The 13,663-nt window shown below is 42.3% G+C and overlaps 1 protein-coding gene across 2 annotated transcripts in view; it reads left to right on the forward strand.

The window, feature by feature from the left end:
• The window catches only part of TMPRSS13 (transmembrane serine protease 13), a 208,366-nt gene that overhangs the window by 122,825 nt on the left and 71,878 nt on the right, over window positions 1-13,663 (forward strand). The gene's annotated exons all lie outside the window — the stretch shown is intronic.

Genomic DNA, 13,663 nt, shown 5'->3' on the forward strand with positions numbered 1-13,663 from the left:
TAGAGGTACCTGGTGGGCTAGTTGTCTCCTAGGGGACCTCTGGATTGAAAAGGAATGAATTTCCCAACTTAAAACGCGCCACAGGGCGTGTTTGCACAGTATCACCTCAGTCCCCGCCCCCTACCTTCCCCACTGTGCAAACGTGCCCCGTGGTGCGTTTTAAGTTGGGAGATTAAGTCCCCTTGAATCCTGAGGTCCCCTGGCGGCCAACTAGCCCACCAGGTACCTCCAGTAAGTGCCACGGGGCTGCGTTGCAGAGAGGTGTAAAAAGGGGCGTGGCCTCATTACACCTCTCTGCAACGCAGCCCCCTGGCGCATTCTGGAGGTTCCTGGTTGGCTAGTTGGCCCCCAGGGACCCCCAGTATTGTAGGGGAATTTGTTCCCCCTCTGCAAACACGTCAGGGGGCGCGTTTGCAGAGTGATGAAAGGAGGGGGCGTGGCCTCCTCCCGATCCCGTTCCTTTTTTTTTTTTCTTTTTAAGAAGGGGGGCTGTGTTGCTCCCCTTCTTTTTCTTATTTTTTGGCCCTGGTGACCCCTTCCCCAGGGCCTGCCCCCTAGTTTTTTTTAGTTTTTTTAAACTGTGGAAGGGGGCCGCGTGGCCCCCCTCCCGAGGCCTTAATTTGCCCCGGGGACCCCATCCCCTGGGGCATGGCCCTTTTTTGTTTTGCTTTTTTTTTTGAAGGGGGGGCTGCCTTGCCCCCCTCCTGTGGCCTCTTTTGTCCCCGGAGACCCCATCCCCAGGGCCTTTTTTTCTATTTTTTTTTTTTTTAGTTTTGGGGAGGGGGGCCGCGTGCCCCCCTCCCGGGCCACTACTGGCCCAGGGGACCCCATCCCCCATGGCCCCGCCGGCTCCCCGCCTCCTGCGGGAGCCGGCATTGCTTTTCCACATGGGGAACAGCTAACATGCTGCTTCCCATGTGGAAAAGCAATCTGCTTTGCTATTTGGAAGAGAAAGCAGGTTTCCCTGCTCTCTCTTCCAAATAGCAAAGCAGTTTGCAATGGCAGGGTGGGAGCCGCGATGCTCCCGCCCTGCCATTGCAAACAGCAGTGTCCCGGGGGTGGGCACCCCGGGACACTGCAGGAGCCGGCCCTGGGGGGTGGCGGTCCCCAGTACCACGACAAGGCTCCAGGAGGGGGGCCGCGCGACCCCCCTCCCACTTAAGTTAAAGCCCCGGGGGGGGTGGTGGTCCCCGGGACTTGAGGGTCCGTAACGGACCCCCTACTTTAAATATGTAGTGCCCCGGGGAGGTGGCGGGCCCCAGGGCGTGCCCACATAGGTTTTTTTTTTTTAAAACAAGCAAGGAGTGTGGCGGTCCCCGGGGCTGCGGGGGGGCCATGATCCCCCCGCATACATTAAGATAAGCCCCGGGGGTGGCGGTCCCTGGGGCTGGGGGGCCCCTCTGGGCCCCCCATGACTATGAAAAATTGCCCCCGAGACTTGGCCCCCCCGGGGGCTAATTGTAAACGAAGCGCGGGAGGCCGCGCTTCGGTTTTTTTCCCTCAGCGGGATGCGCGGACCCTACGCGCATCCCGCGATTTAAAAAAAAAAATGTAAAAAAATGTGGGGCCTTGGGGGTCCTTGTGGGACCCCCTGAGCAGGCCTAGGGGGTCAGGGTGTTTCTTCCCTGCCCCCTTTTGGCGTTTTGCGATGTTTTTTTGGGGCTTCTGATGGCTGCCAACACTTCCTGATCTGGAGTGTTGACAGCCAATTAGCATTCAACTCATGCACGGCAGGGTGCGTGCTGGGTGAGGGGAGGGTGCGCGGATCCTCCTCGGCCATAGATATCACTAACTATTTTACCCTAATTTTCTCAGGAACTACTGAACGGATTTACACCATTTAAGCAAAAGGCACGAGTCTGAACTGAGGACTACCTCTTTGCCAAATTTGGTGTAATTCCGTTCAGCAGTTCGGGCTGTAGCTGCGACAACAGGTCCTATGAGAAATTGCATGGGGAAAACGCATTTTGGGACCCCCCTTTTTTCTCGGCCCCCGCTTGACGAATCACCGCGAAACATTCAGGATAGGAGCGGAGCGGAGCTGGCCAAAAGTTTGGAAAATTTTGCGAAGATTCATCAATCGGCGCCAGACTTATTGGGAATAGAATGTTGCGGATTTCCTATGGAAAATAGGTCCTAACTATAACTTTCTACTGGCGACCGCCAGTAGATAAAATATATATATATATATATATATATATATATATATATATATATATATATATATCACTTTGTTGTGGTCACCAGTTATAGTTAGGATTGCTTTTCCATAGGAAAAGCATTTTTTGTAATACCTTTGGGCCCATTTGATGAATCTCCATTAAACTTTCCAAACCTGTGCTACTTTGTAACTTGTTTGTGTGTGGAACATTTTGGGGTGATCTATCAAGTGGAGACAGAAAAGAAAGTGGTCCCAAAACGTCAAATCCCCATGCATTTGCATTCGACTTCTGTAAGAGAGGCTACTACAAAAACTGATGAACGGAATTACAACAAATCGGGAAGGAATCTAGGTGTTGGCCCACTGATTGTGATTTTTGTGATTTGGTGTAAATCCATTCAGTAGTTTTTGAGAAATTAATGGTAAAAAATAATTGTATATCTTGGCATGCTACCCACCTAGATTTAGAGATGTGCTCTCTAAAGGATAACTACTGCGAAAAATGTATATTGTTTTTTTTTTTAAATACGATCTCATGGGATCAATACTAGTTACAAGGAGTATGTGAGTTCTCAAAATAGTCTATTAGAAGGAAGGCATATTGTGCCCCATGTATTGAGAGGAAGTGTGTAAGAGATAAGTACTGTGATGAGTAGAAGTGTATATATATATATATATACTTTTTAAGTTACAAATTCACGAGACTCTTGCGGGATTGTGAAAAATAGAAAAGAGCTGGTGATCTTTGAGTACACTCTATTATGCAGGCAAGTTACTGTAGGGAGGAGTCTCAGTGGAGATGGTGTTTATCAGAGTCTACTATTTATGACTAGCGGATTGGGAAGAGTTGTGAGTATTGTTAAGGCTCTTCTCACACTTTACTATGCTCCCCTATCATCTAGGGGAGGGGTCTCAGTGGATAGGCCAATCCTTTCCAACACTCTACTATACACACATCAGCCAACACCTTCGAACACTCCACTGTCTCCCCGTGGAGAAAAGAGTCACCTTCAAAATCCTCACTCCTGCCTACAAATGCCTACACAACACCGGACCCAAATACCTCAACGACAGAATCAACTTCCACGTACCCAAAAGAAACCTCCGATCTTCCAACCTCACACTGGCCGAAACCCCACGCACCCACAGAACCAGAGCAGGTGGAAGACCCTTCTCTCACACTGCGGCCAAAACCTGGAACGAGCTCCCGGCAGACATCAGACTCGCTCCCTCCCTGGACGCCTTCAGGAAGGCCCTCAAGACCTGCCTCTTCAGCTAACGGATCTGCGAACCCCCTCCCCCCCCCCTCAACGCCTTGAGGCCCTCACAGGTGAGTAGCGTGCTTAATAAACCCCTGATTGATTGATTGACACCCATCATCTGAGAGAGGGGTTTGAAAAGAGAGGCCGGTCCCTCCCTACACCCCATTACACACACCCATTATTACAGAGAGAGGTGTCAGCAGTGAGGCCAGTCCCTCCAAACCCCCTCCTATGCACATATGTCATCTGAGAGAGGGGTCTTAAATAAGAGGCCAGCCCCTCCCTACACCCTACTACGCACACCTCTCATCTGAAAGGGTATGAGGAGGAACCGGCCTCTCCTTTTAGACCTCTCTCTGAGATGATGGGTGTGCGTAGGAGGGTGTGGGTGGGACTGGCCTCTTCTTTCAGATCTCTCTACTGCGTACCGACTTCATCTGAGAGAGAGGTCTGAAAGAAGAGGCCAGTCCCTGCCCACAAAATAATGTTGCACATAGGATATATTCTCCAGTTATTCTACCATGCATACAATAAAAAAATAATTAATTTACTTTAACAAATAAAAAAAAACCTTAGACATTCACTTAAAAACCAAAGGCTAAAGTAACGTTACAGTCAGGTGTGATAAAAAGATCTGTTTTCGTTTACAAAAAAAAAAAAACTTAGAAATTCACTGAAAAAAAGCAAAGGTTAAAGTAATGTTATAGTGAGGTGAAAATAACAGTGACATCATAAATGTTTTGAACTAAAAGAAACAAAAATTCACCAGTTATAATTAGCAGCACTAACTATAACTTACAACCGTGCCATGCACTGCTTATGTCCTCATATATGACATCACTCATGACATGTTCTATGACATCATTTATGTATTTTGAGATTACTACTGCACCTAAGCCCTGGCTCACCACTCCTTTCCCTGTACCTGGAAACGGGCCTGGTTTCCATTTCCAAGATAATAGCCCTCTCTGCGGTACTGTATTGGCTGCGCCTTAACTGCAACCGGCACGGAGAGTCTTTTCTGAGATCAGTGCTTGAAGTGTCCCCCGCAGGGAAAATCCATCATAACCTGCCGGCAAGTTATGTAAAAAGCTGTCTCCAAAACCTTGGTCTCGAGCATCTATGGAACGAGTCAGCTAACATCAGCAGCACCACCATCTGCATGGTAAAGGAAGCATTTCTGCACACCAAACTTAAGACACGCATTGGGAAAGCATGCTCTTCTGTTCTATCCTGCAACTATTTGCACACCCTGGGTATGCAGCAGTATCTGATTGATATTAGCCCTGACGCACGCAGCACCCTATATTTAAAATTCTGTATGTTGCTTAATTATCTAAAGGCTGCACCATCTCCAAACTCTGCGATTGCACAGAGGGCTGTAATGAGTCCATAATACACTTTATGCTATCTTGCACCAAAACCAAGCACTTGGGCACAAAGTGGCTCATCCCACTATTCAAACTGTTTTTAATTACATCTGGCGCAGATGCACTAGCATTTTGTGCCAGATTAGATCTGCCAACTATCTACAAGCCTGTGTCGAGCTACATTATGGGAACATAGCTTATTGTAAGAACGGCATAGAGATTTCCTCATCGTGCCAATCAAGAAACTGCAGCCTTATTTACCATACTAGCACTTTGTGTCAGATCATTCTTGTTAACCATCTACAAGCCTATGTCCAGCAGCTATGTTAAGGGAGGGTGGGTTATCACAAGAAGGGCATAGAGACCTTTCACCACAGTAACTAATTAGCCTCAGCCCCACTCCACTGGGGCGCTAAAAGGCCTTTATCTGATGCATTTTATACAACTGAAATGCCTTCTACTGTTTTAACGCCACATTTAAAGTTTTTGTGGCGTAAACACACCAATAGCAAAAAAACACAGAGCCTGCCAATCATGACTGGGCTAGCAGGCATGATGGACCTGAATGTTAATTGTCTAATTTATGCAGTTATTTTGTTAGTGCAATAAGATGGGAATGGCTTTTTTTCTCAAGTTGAGTCTTTGTGTCATTAAGGAGCCTGCCACGGTCACGTGAGACTCTCCAGAGCCCCCACCTTTGCACCAAACGGAGCACTTTATCTGTGGTTTACACAAACCTCTTCACGGTATGGATTAGTACCACCATGCAATTTTACTATCTATTACAAATGTATTGTTGGTGTTTTTTAAAATGTATGACGAAGAGCTGAAACAATAAAGTTATCAGAGAGACATCAATGGTAACAACATCTCAAATGACATCATTTGTCTTATTTTATATTTGTAAGGTTACTCTAGAAAACCCATATAAGAGAGAGACCCTGTATCGAGTAAGAGTATTTGTACAAAGATTGTCCTTTTAGGTTGATTACTATCTGCTCTCAGAGCATGACTAGTAATTCAAATTTTATATAAAGTTTTAACCATGCAGGCATGTATAATTTTAAGTATAACTATTTATTGTTGTTTTGTTATGTATTGTATGCTACTTTTAAGATCCTGGAGATCAAATAAAGCTTACTCCCAGACATCACTGATGACATTATCAGGGAGTGTGTTAGCTTGTTTTATCGTTTACATAGTGGCGGGTAATTATCATATTACTCTTCTACCTAATTTTTTACAGCCTGTCTCCAGCTATTCAGTAGACTTATTTACAAAATGCATGTGCTCCTAATGAACATATGTGTGTAGAGGTATTGAACATGTTATAAATCTTTGTATTGAAGAGTAACTCTGTGTGCAGGTGACTGCTGACCTGTGTTCATTATGTTCCACGCATGTTTGCTACACACTAAGTATTGTAAGCAGCCTTGAGTAATTAGACAGAATCGTCTCAGCCTGACAGTTTCTACTTAACATAGAAGACTATGTGCACCAGGTACTAACCTATGTACATGTGCTTGTTTTGCTTCAGAAGATGGGCTAGCTATAAAGTTTTCTCTACAATATGAAGGTGCAGGTATTATGACCCTTAGCACCTTCAGACCTTGGTTCTTTTAAATGAACAGTCGCTCTTTGGACAGGTTTTGCATAGAGTGTACACTGTTCTTAATAGATACTCTTTAATACTTTGTAGTGTGTTTCTCATGAGAGTTCCATTGTCTACAAACAAACTGGTACAGAGTAAACTCTCTCTGTAGAGTAAACAGTGTCAACAGTACACAATTTTTTCTTATATCCACTTATTTTCTCAGTGTAGGTTTGGTGACTGTTAGGGGTTTTATGCAGGCAAAGATTGCCTGTAGTGGGGCATTAGTTATGTAACAGGACTTCAGTATCTGAAGGGACTTGTTTTTACTGAACAGTTGTATACAGATTGAACACTGTGTGCAGGATAGGCTACCCTTTCATCTGTGGTTCATTGTTAACATGAACTTAGCTACCCTTGAACTGTATTTGATAGGGTACATTTTGCACATAAAACAAGTTTGATTACCTATGGGGGTTGTATGTATGATAGCAGTAATGATGTTACATATTATTCTGAGCTACTTTGCACTTCCTTACATAGTTCTAATTATATACTTGTTTAGCAGCAACTTCCGACTTAGATCTTTTGCCCTTCTATGCACCTCCTTCTGGGGATGCTGAGGCCTTGGAATTCTCCCTAGAGGAGGTTTCCAATGCCCTCGGTAAACTGGCGACGGGCAAAGCACCAGGCATTGACAAACTACCTGGGGACATGTTCAAAGAACAGCCAAAGATATGGGCGCCGTACTTATGTGCACTTTATAACTCCATCCTGTACGGTGCAGAGGTTCCGGGCTCGTGGTTGGGAGCAGAAATTATACCAATATTTAAAAAGGGTTCTCCCCTGCTCCCCGTCAATTATAGGCCCATCAGCCTCATTGATGTCCCCCAAAAAATATTTGCACGACTCATTTTAGATCGTTTGCAGGAGTGGACCAATGAGAATGAAATTCTTTTACCATATCAGGCCGGCTTTAGAAGTAAAACATCCACCATGGACCAGATTTTCCGTTTAATAATGCTGTACTGGAAGACTGTGGTAATAGAGGGTGGCAGCCTCTATATGGTGTTTGTAGATTTACGTTCAGCGTTTGACACTGTCCCTAGGGGTAAACTCTGGGCTGTGCTACGAGATCTGGGAGTTCCCAATTTATTACTGTGGATACTGGTGAGGCTGCATACCCAGAATTTCGCACAGGTCAGGTGCGCGAGAGGAGGTGCACTGTCCGCTAGGTTCACGGTGAACAAGGGAGTCAGGCAAGGGTGCGTCCTGGCTCTGACCTTGTTTTGTTTATATGTAAATGGGTTGATATCGCACCTGGATGCAGTGCCAAACAACGATGCCCCCAGGTTGGCAGGCAAGAAAGTTGCGGCTATAATGTTTGCTGACGACACCTTGCTATTATCTAAGTCACCCATGGGGATACAACGCATATTGGATGGTTTTAATAACTTTTGCTGTGACCATGGTCTACAGATAAATGTAGACAAGACCAAGTACATGATTTTTAACCCCTCTTCACACACTAAACCTCCACCCACTCTGGACTCGGTTGTATTGGAGAGAGTTCATACATTCCAATACCTAGGTGTCACACTAAGTGAAAATCTCTCCTGGGGTCCCCATCTTGCCAAATCACAACTTAAACTGACCCAAATAGCTGGGGGAATACTAAAAATGTCAAATGCCTCCACATACAGGCCTATAAGCCCTGGGCTTGAAATTTATAAATCAAGGGCTAGAGCGGCAGCATTGTACGGTGGGGAATTATGGGGGCACGCCGCCAGACCTGGCATGACCAAAGTAGAGAATAATTTCCTGCGGCAGTTGCTCTCGCTTCCTCAAAGTACACCTCTTTTACCACTAAGGCTTGATTTGGGTATATTTCCTATCCAGGAGGAACTAGCCATTAAACCTCTTAGGTTTTGGAGGAGGCTATGGCTGACCCCCGAACTCCTGCAGTACAGAACTGAACTACAAGAAATATTGAGTCTAAGCAAGGCAGTGGATATTCCCTGGCTCTCTTATATCAAAGATGAACTTTTGGAAATGGGCCTTGTGGATATGTGGCTTAATCCGGTAACAGCTTGCAGTGAGATCTCAGGGAATCTATTTACGGAGTACTATAGATCACGCTGCTCAAGTGTATGGCTGCATGATTCGCAGAATGGGTCCATGACAAAATTTTTCTTAGAGATAAAATCTGTCTACTCTTTTGAAGATTATCTGGATGTAATATTTCCCGTTATGGCCAGGAAGCTCTACATACAGTGGAGGTTTGGTTCCCTTCCTTTAGCGTGCCTTAACAGCAAATGGTCTCCGTCCAGGGCCTCCAAATGTCCAGGCTGTGGTATGAATAATGAGGATGAATGCCACATTTTGTTTTTCTGCCCTCTCTATAGTAGAGCAAGGAAGAATTGGATTGTACCAATCTGTAGAAATTGAGGATTCAGGAAATGCTCAGATGCTTTAAGGATTCTTAAAACCGACACTGCAGGTCATATTGTGTTTGCACTATCGAAGTATCTGCATGCTATTTGGATCAAAAGGAGTTTCATAATTTCAAACAGTGGCTAGTAGCTCTGGTTTACATTAGATCATGAAATTGTAGCTATTGCTTCATTACTGTTTTTATATTGTACAAACTATTTTATGTGTTCTTTTATGGCTGAAATATTGCCGAAATAAAGATTTATGATGATGATGACTTGTTTAGAGAGCAATGTGCACAAAAGAAGCTTGGATGATATCTTCAGTGATGTCACAAATAATGCCATTTGAGATGCCACCAGTAATGTCATCAATGTTGTCCTAGAACATGTCTTGAGGAGTGAAGTAATATGTGAGGTCATAAGCAGTGCATGGCGGGGACACAAGTTATAGTAAGTGCTGCTAGCTGGTGAATTTGTGTTGTTGTTCTTTTAGTTCAAAACTTTAACAACATCAAATTCTTCTAAATATAACATTGCTTTACCCTTTGGTTTTCTCAGTAAAGTTCTACTTTTTCTTTTTTTAATGAAAACAGATATTTTTATTACACCTAACTATAATGCTACTTTAAGTCTGTCAGTGGGCTTAAATTCTCCTGTTAAACATGCTTCCACTGTAGCTAAGTCTAATCCAACTCACCTAGATACCCAGCATAGATTTAGTATGAAGATCTTACATAAAGATTGTTCGAAGGGAATAAGTCTAATAAAGTCTACTTTAACCTATTGCATGAATATTTTCGAGTCATGCACTACTACTGTATCTGCACATATTTACCCACATCCAATTCATAGGGAGTGACATACTATATTTTGTCACTCACTTATTCCTTTTCGGTAGTGTAACTCTGAGTTTTTTTTATTATCCGAGTCGATTTGAATACTATTTTTCAAATTTTATTTAGTTTTTGATGAGGTGCATCTGTACATACATTAGACTTCTCATTATAATGCTAGATATATGGATCTGGTATGGCATTTCTTAATGTCTCAAATAAAGATTGATGTTCCCCGTTCCTAGAAGGAAAGAATAAGCCATAAATTGACTAGATCTGAGATGGATTTTATTGAAAAATGAGATGACAGAAGGGAAGAATTTGAGTTAAAGGCAAAGAAAGAGAGGAATTGAGGGTGAGTGGGAGAAGGAAGAAAAACTAAAGATTGCTGGGATATACCCAAAGTTGTTTAGATTGGCAACAGTAATGAAAACTTTTTTTGTGAGGGAAAAATAAAAGATTAGAAACCCTCAGATGATGAATTGAAGTGAATGAGTGCAGGCATTTAAAGTTTTGGGAGGTCAAGTGTTTGGTGGAAAGGATCGTGGTAACCCTGGGGTTTATTATATGTGCGGGAAATATGCTTATTTTCAGCTTCCTGCAAATTTGGTTGGCAGTTGCTATTTAACTTTAATGTTCCTGAAGGTGTATCATGTGGATGAGATAGATAAGGGAATAGTGTTTCATGTGACAGCTAGGCATTGTTCTTCAGACAGAGTTGGAGACATCTTAAGCGTTGTGATTCTTCTGTAGGAGTAGTTTTAAATGACCTCAAGATTAGAAAGCTCTCTACATTTGTGGACTAGCTTGCATCCAACAAAGCCAGTCATTAAACGCTATCAACAACAAGCTTGTAGCAATTAGAGCAATTGTTCTACTGAATAGACTTGCTTTAGACACCTTAACTGCAAAAGAGGGCCGAGTATGTTGCATGTTACGTGTTCAGCAAGGCTACACGTACTTGCATAGCAAGAGTAGAGAAATGAACAAGTTTATCTCCAACATATCTGATTTTTCTAAATATTTGAAGGAGTTGGAGACAAGTGCCTGGGAGACATCTGGGAAAGGATTTTCAGCATTTGGTAGATGACTTAGTAGCATTGGCAATGGACTATTAGGAACCACTTTGATCCCCATATTGATCATTGCTATTTTAGGTAGATACACGTATTTGTATAAGGGAGATTATATCGACTGGAAGGAATGGATCAAAGTGTAAGGGGCGAGAGAGAATCAGTGACTAAGTGAAATGGCAGAAAACGAAATGTTGAAGCAATGGAGCTTTAGGAGTTGCAGAGTCACCTGTATGATGAGCAGAGGGATCTCTCAGAAAGACATAGTGAACTGTCTTGCTTATGTTTCTCTGTTTTTTAGAACTGTGTTTTTAACATGATCAAATGCCTGAATGCATAAAGTCACTTGATAAAAAAAAAACCATTTTTTTTTAATTGTCAATAATAAAATAATTGTGATAACATTAAGTGGTGATTTATAAGTGCTTAACCCATTAGTGAGTGAAACATGTGTAGTATATTATGATGGTATGAATGTGTATTGTTGAATATTGAGTGTATCCAAAGGGAATATTTTTCTTAATCTCTCAGAAAGGAACTTAAGAATGTATTGTGTGATGACTCAGAGCATCCCCAGTCCCCTGTCTGTTGACTCAGATACAATTTGTTCATTTTGTATAACAAATATTAATCTGCACCACATATACAAGTACATAACGTGCAATATTCATGTTAAGTTAGCTATAGTTAGTGCAAGTCTCAGTTTAAATGGTTAATGATAACATGTAAATGTACTTTTGGCTGCTGTATTCTTTCTTTTCAGGAGCCAACCTGAATCAGACTAATTAGAATGTTACAAAATGTTTTCATTTCTGTGAGAACTGTTTATCTGTATGCGCTTATATAGAGAATGAATAGTGAATTTGCTCACCTGTGCCTGGGAAAAGCTAACTGTAATGCAACATCCTGCTGTGAGATATCTCTTAAAGGTTTTGCAGCTGAAAACATTCTTTGTGTTATGACTAGGAAGGGGATGAATGCTCCCCCCCCCCGACATCGTGCAAATTTCGATCTTGATTGGTCTCTCCCTGGAAATCATGGGGAGTATTGCATCTTGTCGAGAATTTAGTATTTTATTTGTGCATTGCTGAACTAGTTGGAGGCAGACGACTCTTCCACTCTTAAGACTGGACATTCACCTTTGCTCCTGCTCAAAGAGTTGGACTCCTGAGCAAATCCCTTCTCATTTGCTTGATTGAATCTGTATTTGAGTCTGCTTTTTAGAGGCTTTAATTGCTGAAACCTCTTACTTAACTTCTCATTAGGGGTGGGTGGTAAACTCCACTCCTCCGGTGGAGTTTTGTCTACTCTGCTTGGAGCCCAGAGGTCAACAAAAACTCTGTCAACCACCAAATGAAGTTTTTCTCACGCGTGGCTCGCCAAAGTTAAGTTGGTGAGCACGAGCGAGGAAAAAAGAGCACTAATTTCTCAATGCGGGCAGTCGTGACAGGTCACTTCCTCTTGCGTTGAGAAAGTTGCCACTTGCATTGTAAAAGCTGCCGGTCGCGTTGCAAAAGCTGCTGCTAGAGTGGAAACAGCATGGGACAAGCTTCGGCTCTAAACATCAGCACAGGCAGCATGACGTACCCGAAATCCGTCACATGCGGACCCTGCAGATTCTCGCAGAGTTTTTAAAGTAACTCTGCGGAATTCCGCCAAGGAAAACTCCGCAAATTTTGCCCACCCCTACTTCTCATACAATTTTCCCGAGTTCCTCTAGTTTAACACATTAGGTAATCTTCCCTTCAGGGGGAACTAAATTTGCTTGATTTGCCTATGATACCTTTAAACAGTTTGTCTTTGTATTTACTATTTTGAATAACTTTGAATTATACTGACCAATGCATGTATATGACGATAATTTGTTTATGGCTAATTTTAGTTTGTAACTTTACTAATCTGTTAATAGACCTTCTGGTTTACAAATCTAGTACTCTGTCCTCATTGTGGGGCCTAATATGCTTCACCATCATTGATGTACTGTTGACTGGTTGATGATAAGCTGTAGTCCAGAACAAAGGGTCCATTCGTTCAAGTGCAGCTTGTACTTGAGTTTCTACCAACAATCTGCTCTGTGCAAATGCTATCCCCGCTGTAACAGGGAACAAGTGCCCAACACTACAGCTTTCATTACGAGTGCCCCCCAGTAATCCAGATAGACCCAATAACTGAACTTGTAATTCTGATAGGGCTGATAAAGCCAATCACTCTCGGGTAAATTGTCACATATCAAACATGAAGGAGTGTAATATTAGTAATTCTTGTCTCAAAGAAGTTCTATTAAAAAACATAATTCAACTTTCAAGACTGAGTATCAGAATGTGAACAACTGAGGTAACTCAGTCATCAGTGGAAGAAATATTCAGTTTCTACAAAAACACTACACCAGAGCCATACATTATTATATAAAATATTTAGAAGTTTTAAAATACCACTGTTTGGTAAAACAATATTTGATCAATTTTTAAGGCATTATCATTGTTAACTTATAAATGTAATTTTTGTATGCTTAAATAATGCTACATTTATTATCATAGATGACATGTTTCATAATTCTAAATTGGTTGATTACAATCTTTGAAGTAACTCTCATAGTAAAATAACAAGACTAATATTTTGTGAGTTGTAAAGGTGATTGAAAAACATTTGATAAACAATATCATAATCTTTAAAAGTGAACAATGTTTATATACAATGTTCTAGCATTCACAACCTAAAACAATGCCTAAATATTTTTTAGAATGTATAAATAAGCTGCCCCAGTTACGAGTTCTGACATACATTATGAATTTGATAACAATCACTAATAACTCTGTAAAAACATCTGAATGTTATTTGGATGTACAAAAGTTAGAATGGGTACTTAAAATTATGTCTGTGCTAAAAAGAATTAGGATGTCACTTACATTGTAAAAAGGCTTGCAATTTTGAGGCGGAA

This window comes from Triturus cristatus, chromosome 3_2, assembly GCF_964204655.1.
Source record: "Triturus cristatus chromosome 3_2, aTriCri1.1, whole genome shotgun sequence".
In the NCBI taxonomy this organism is placed as follows: Eukaryota; Metazoa; Chordata; class Amphibia; order Caudata; family Salamandridae; genus Triturus; species Triturus cristatus.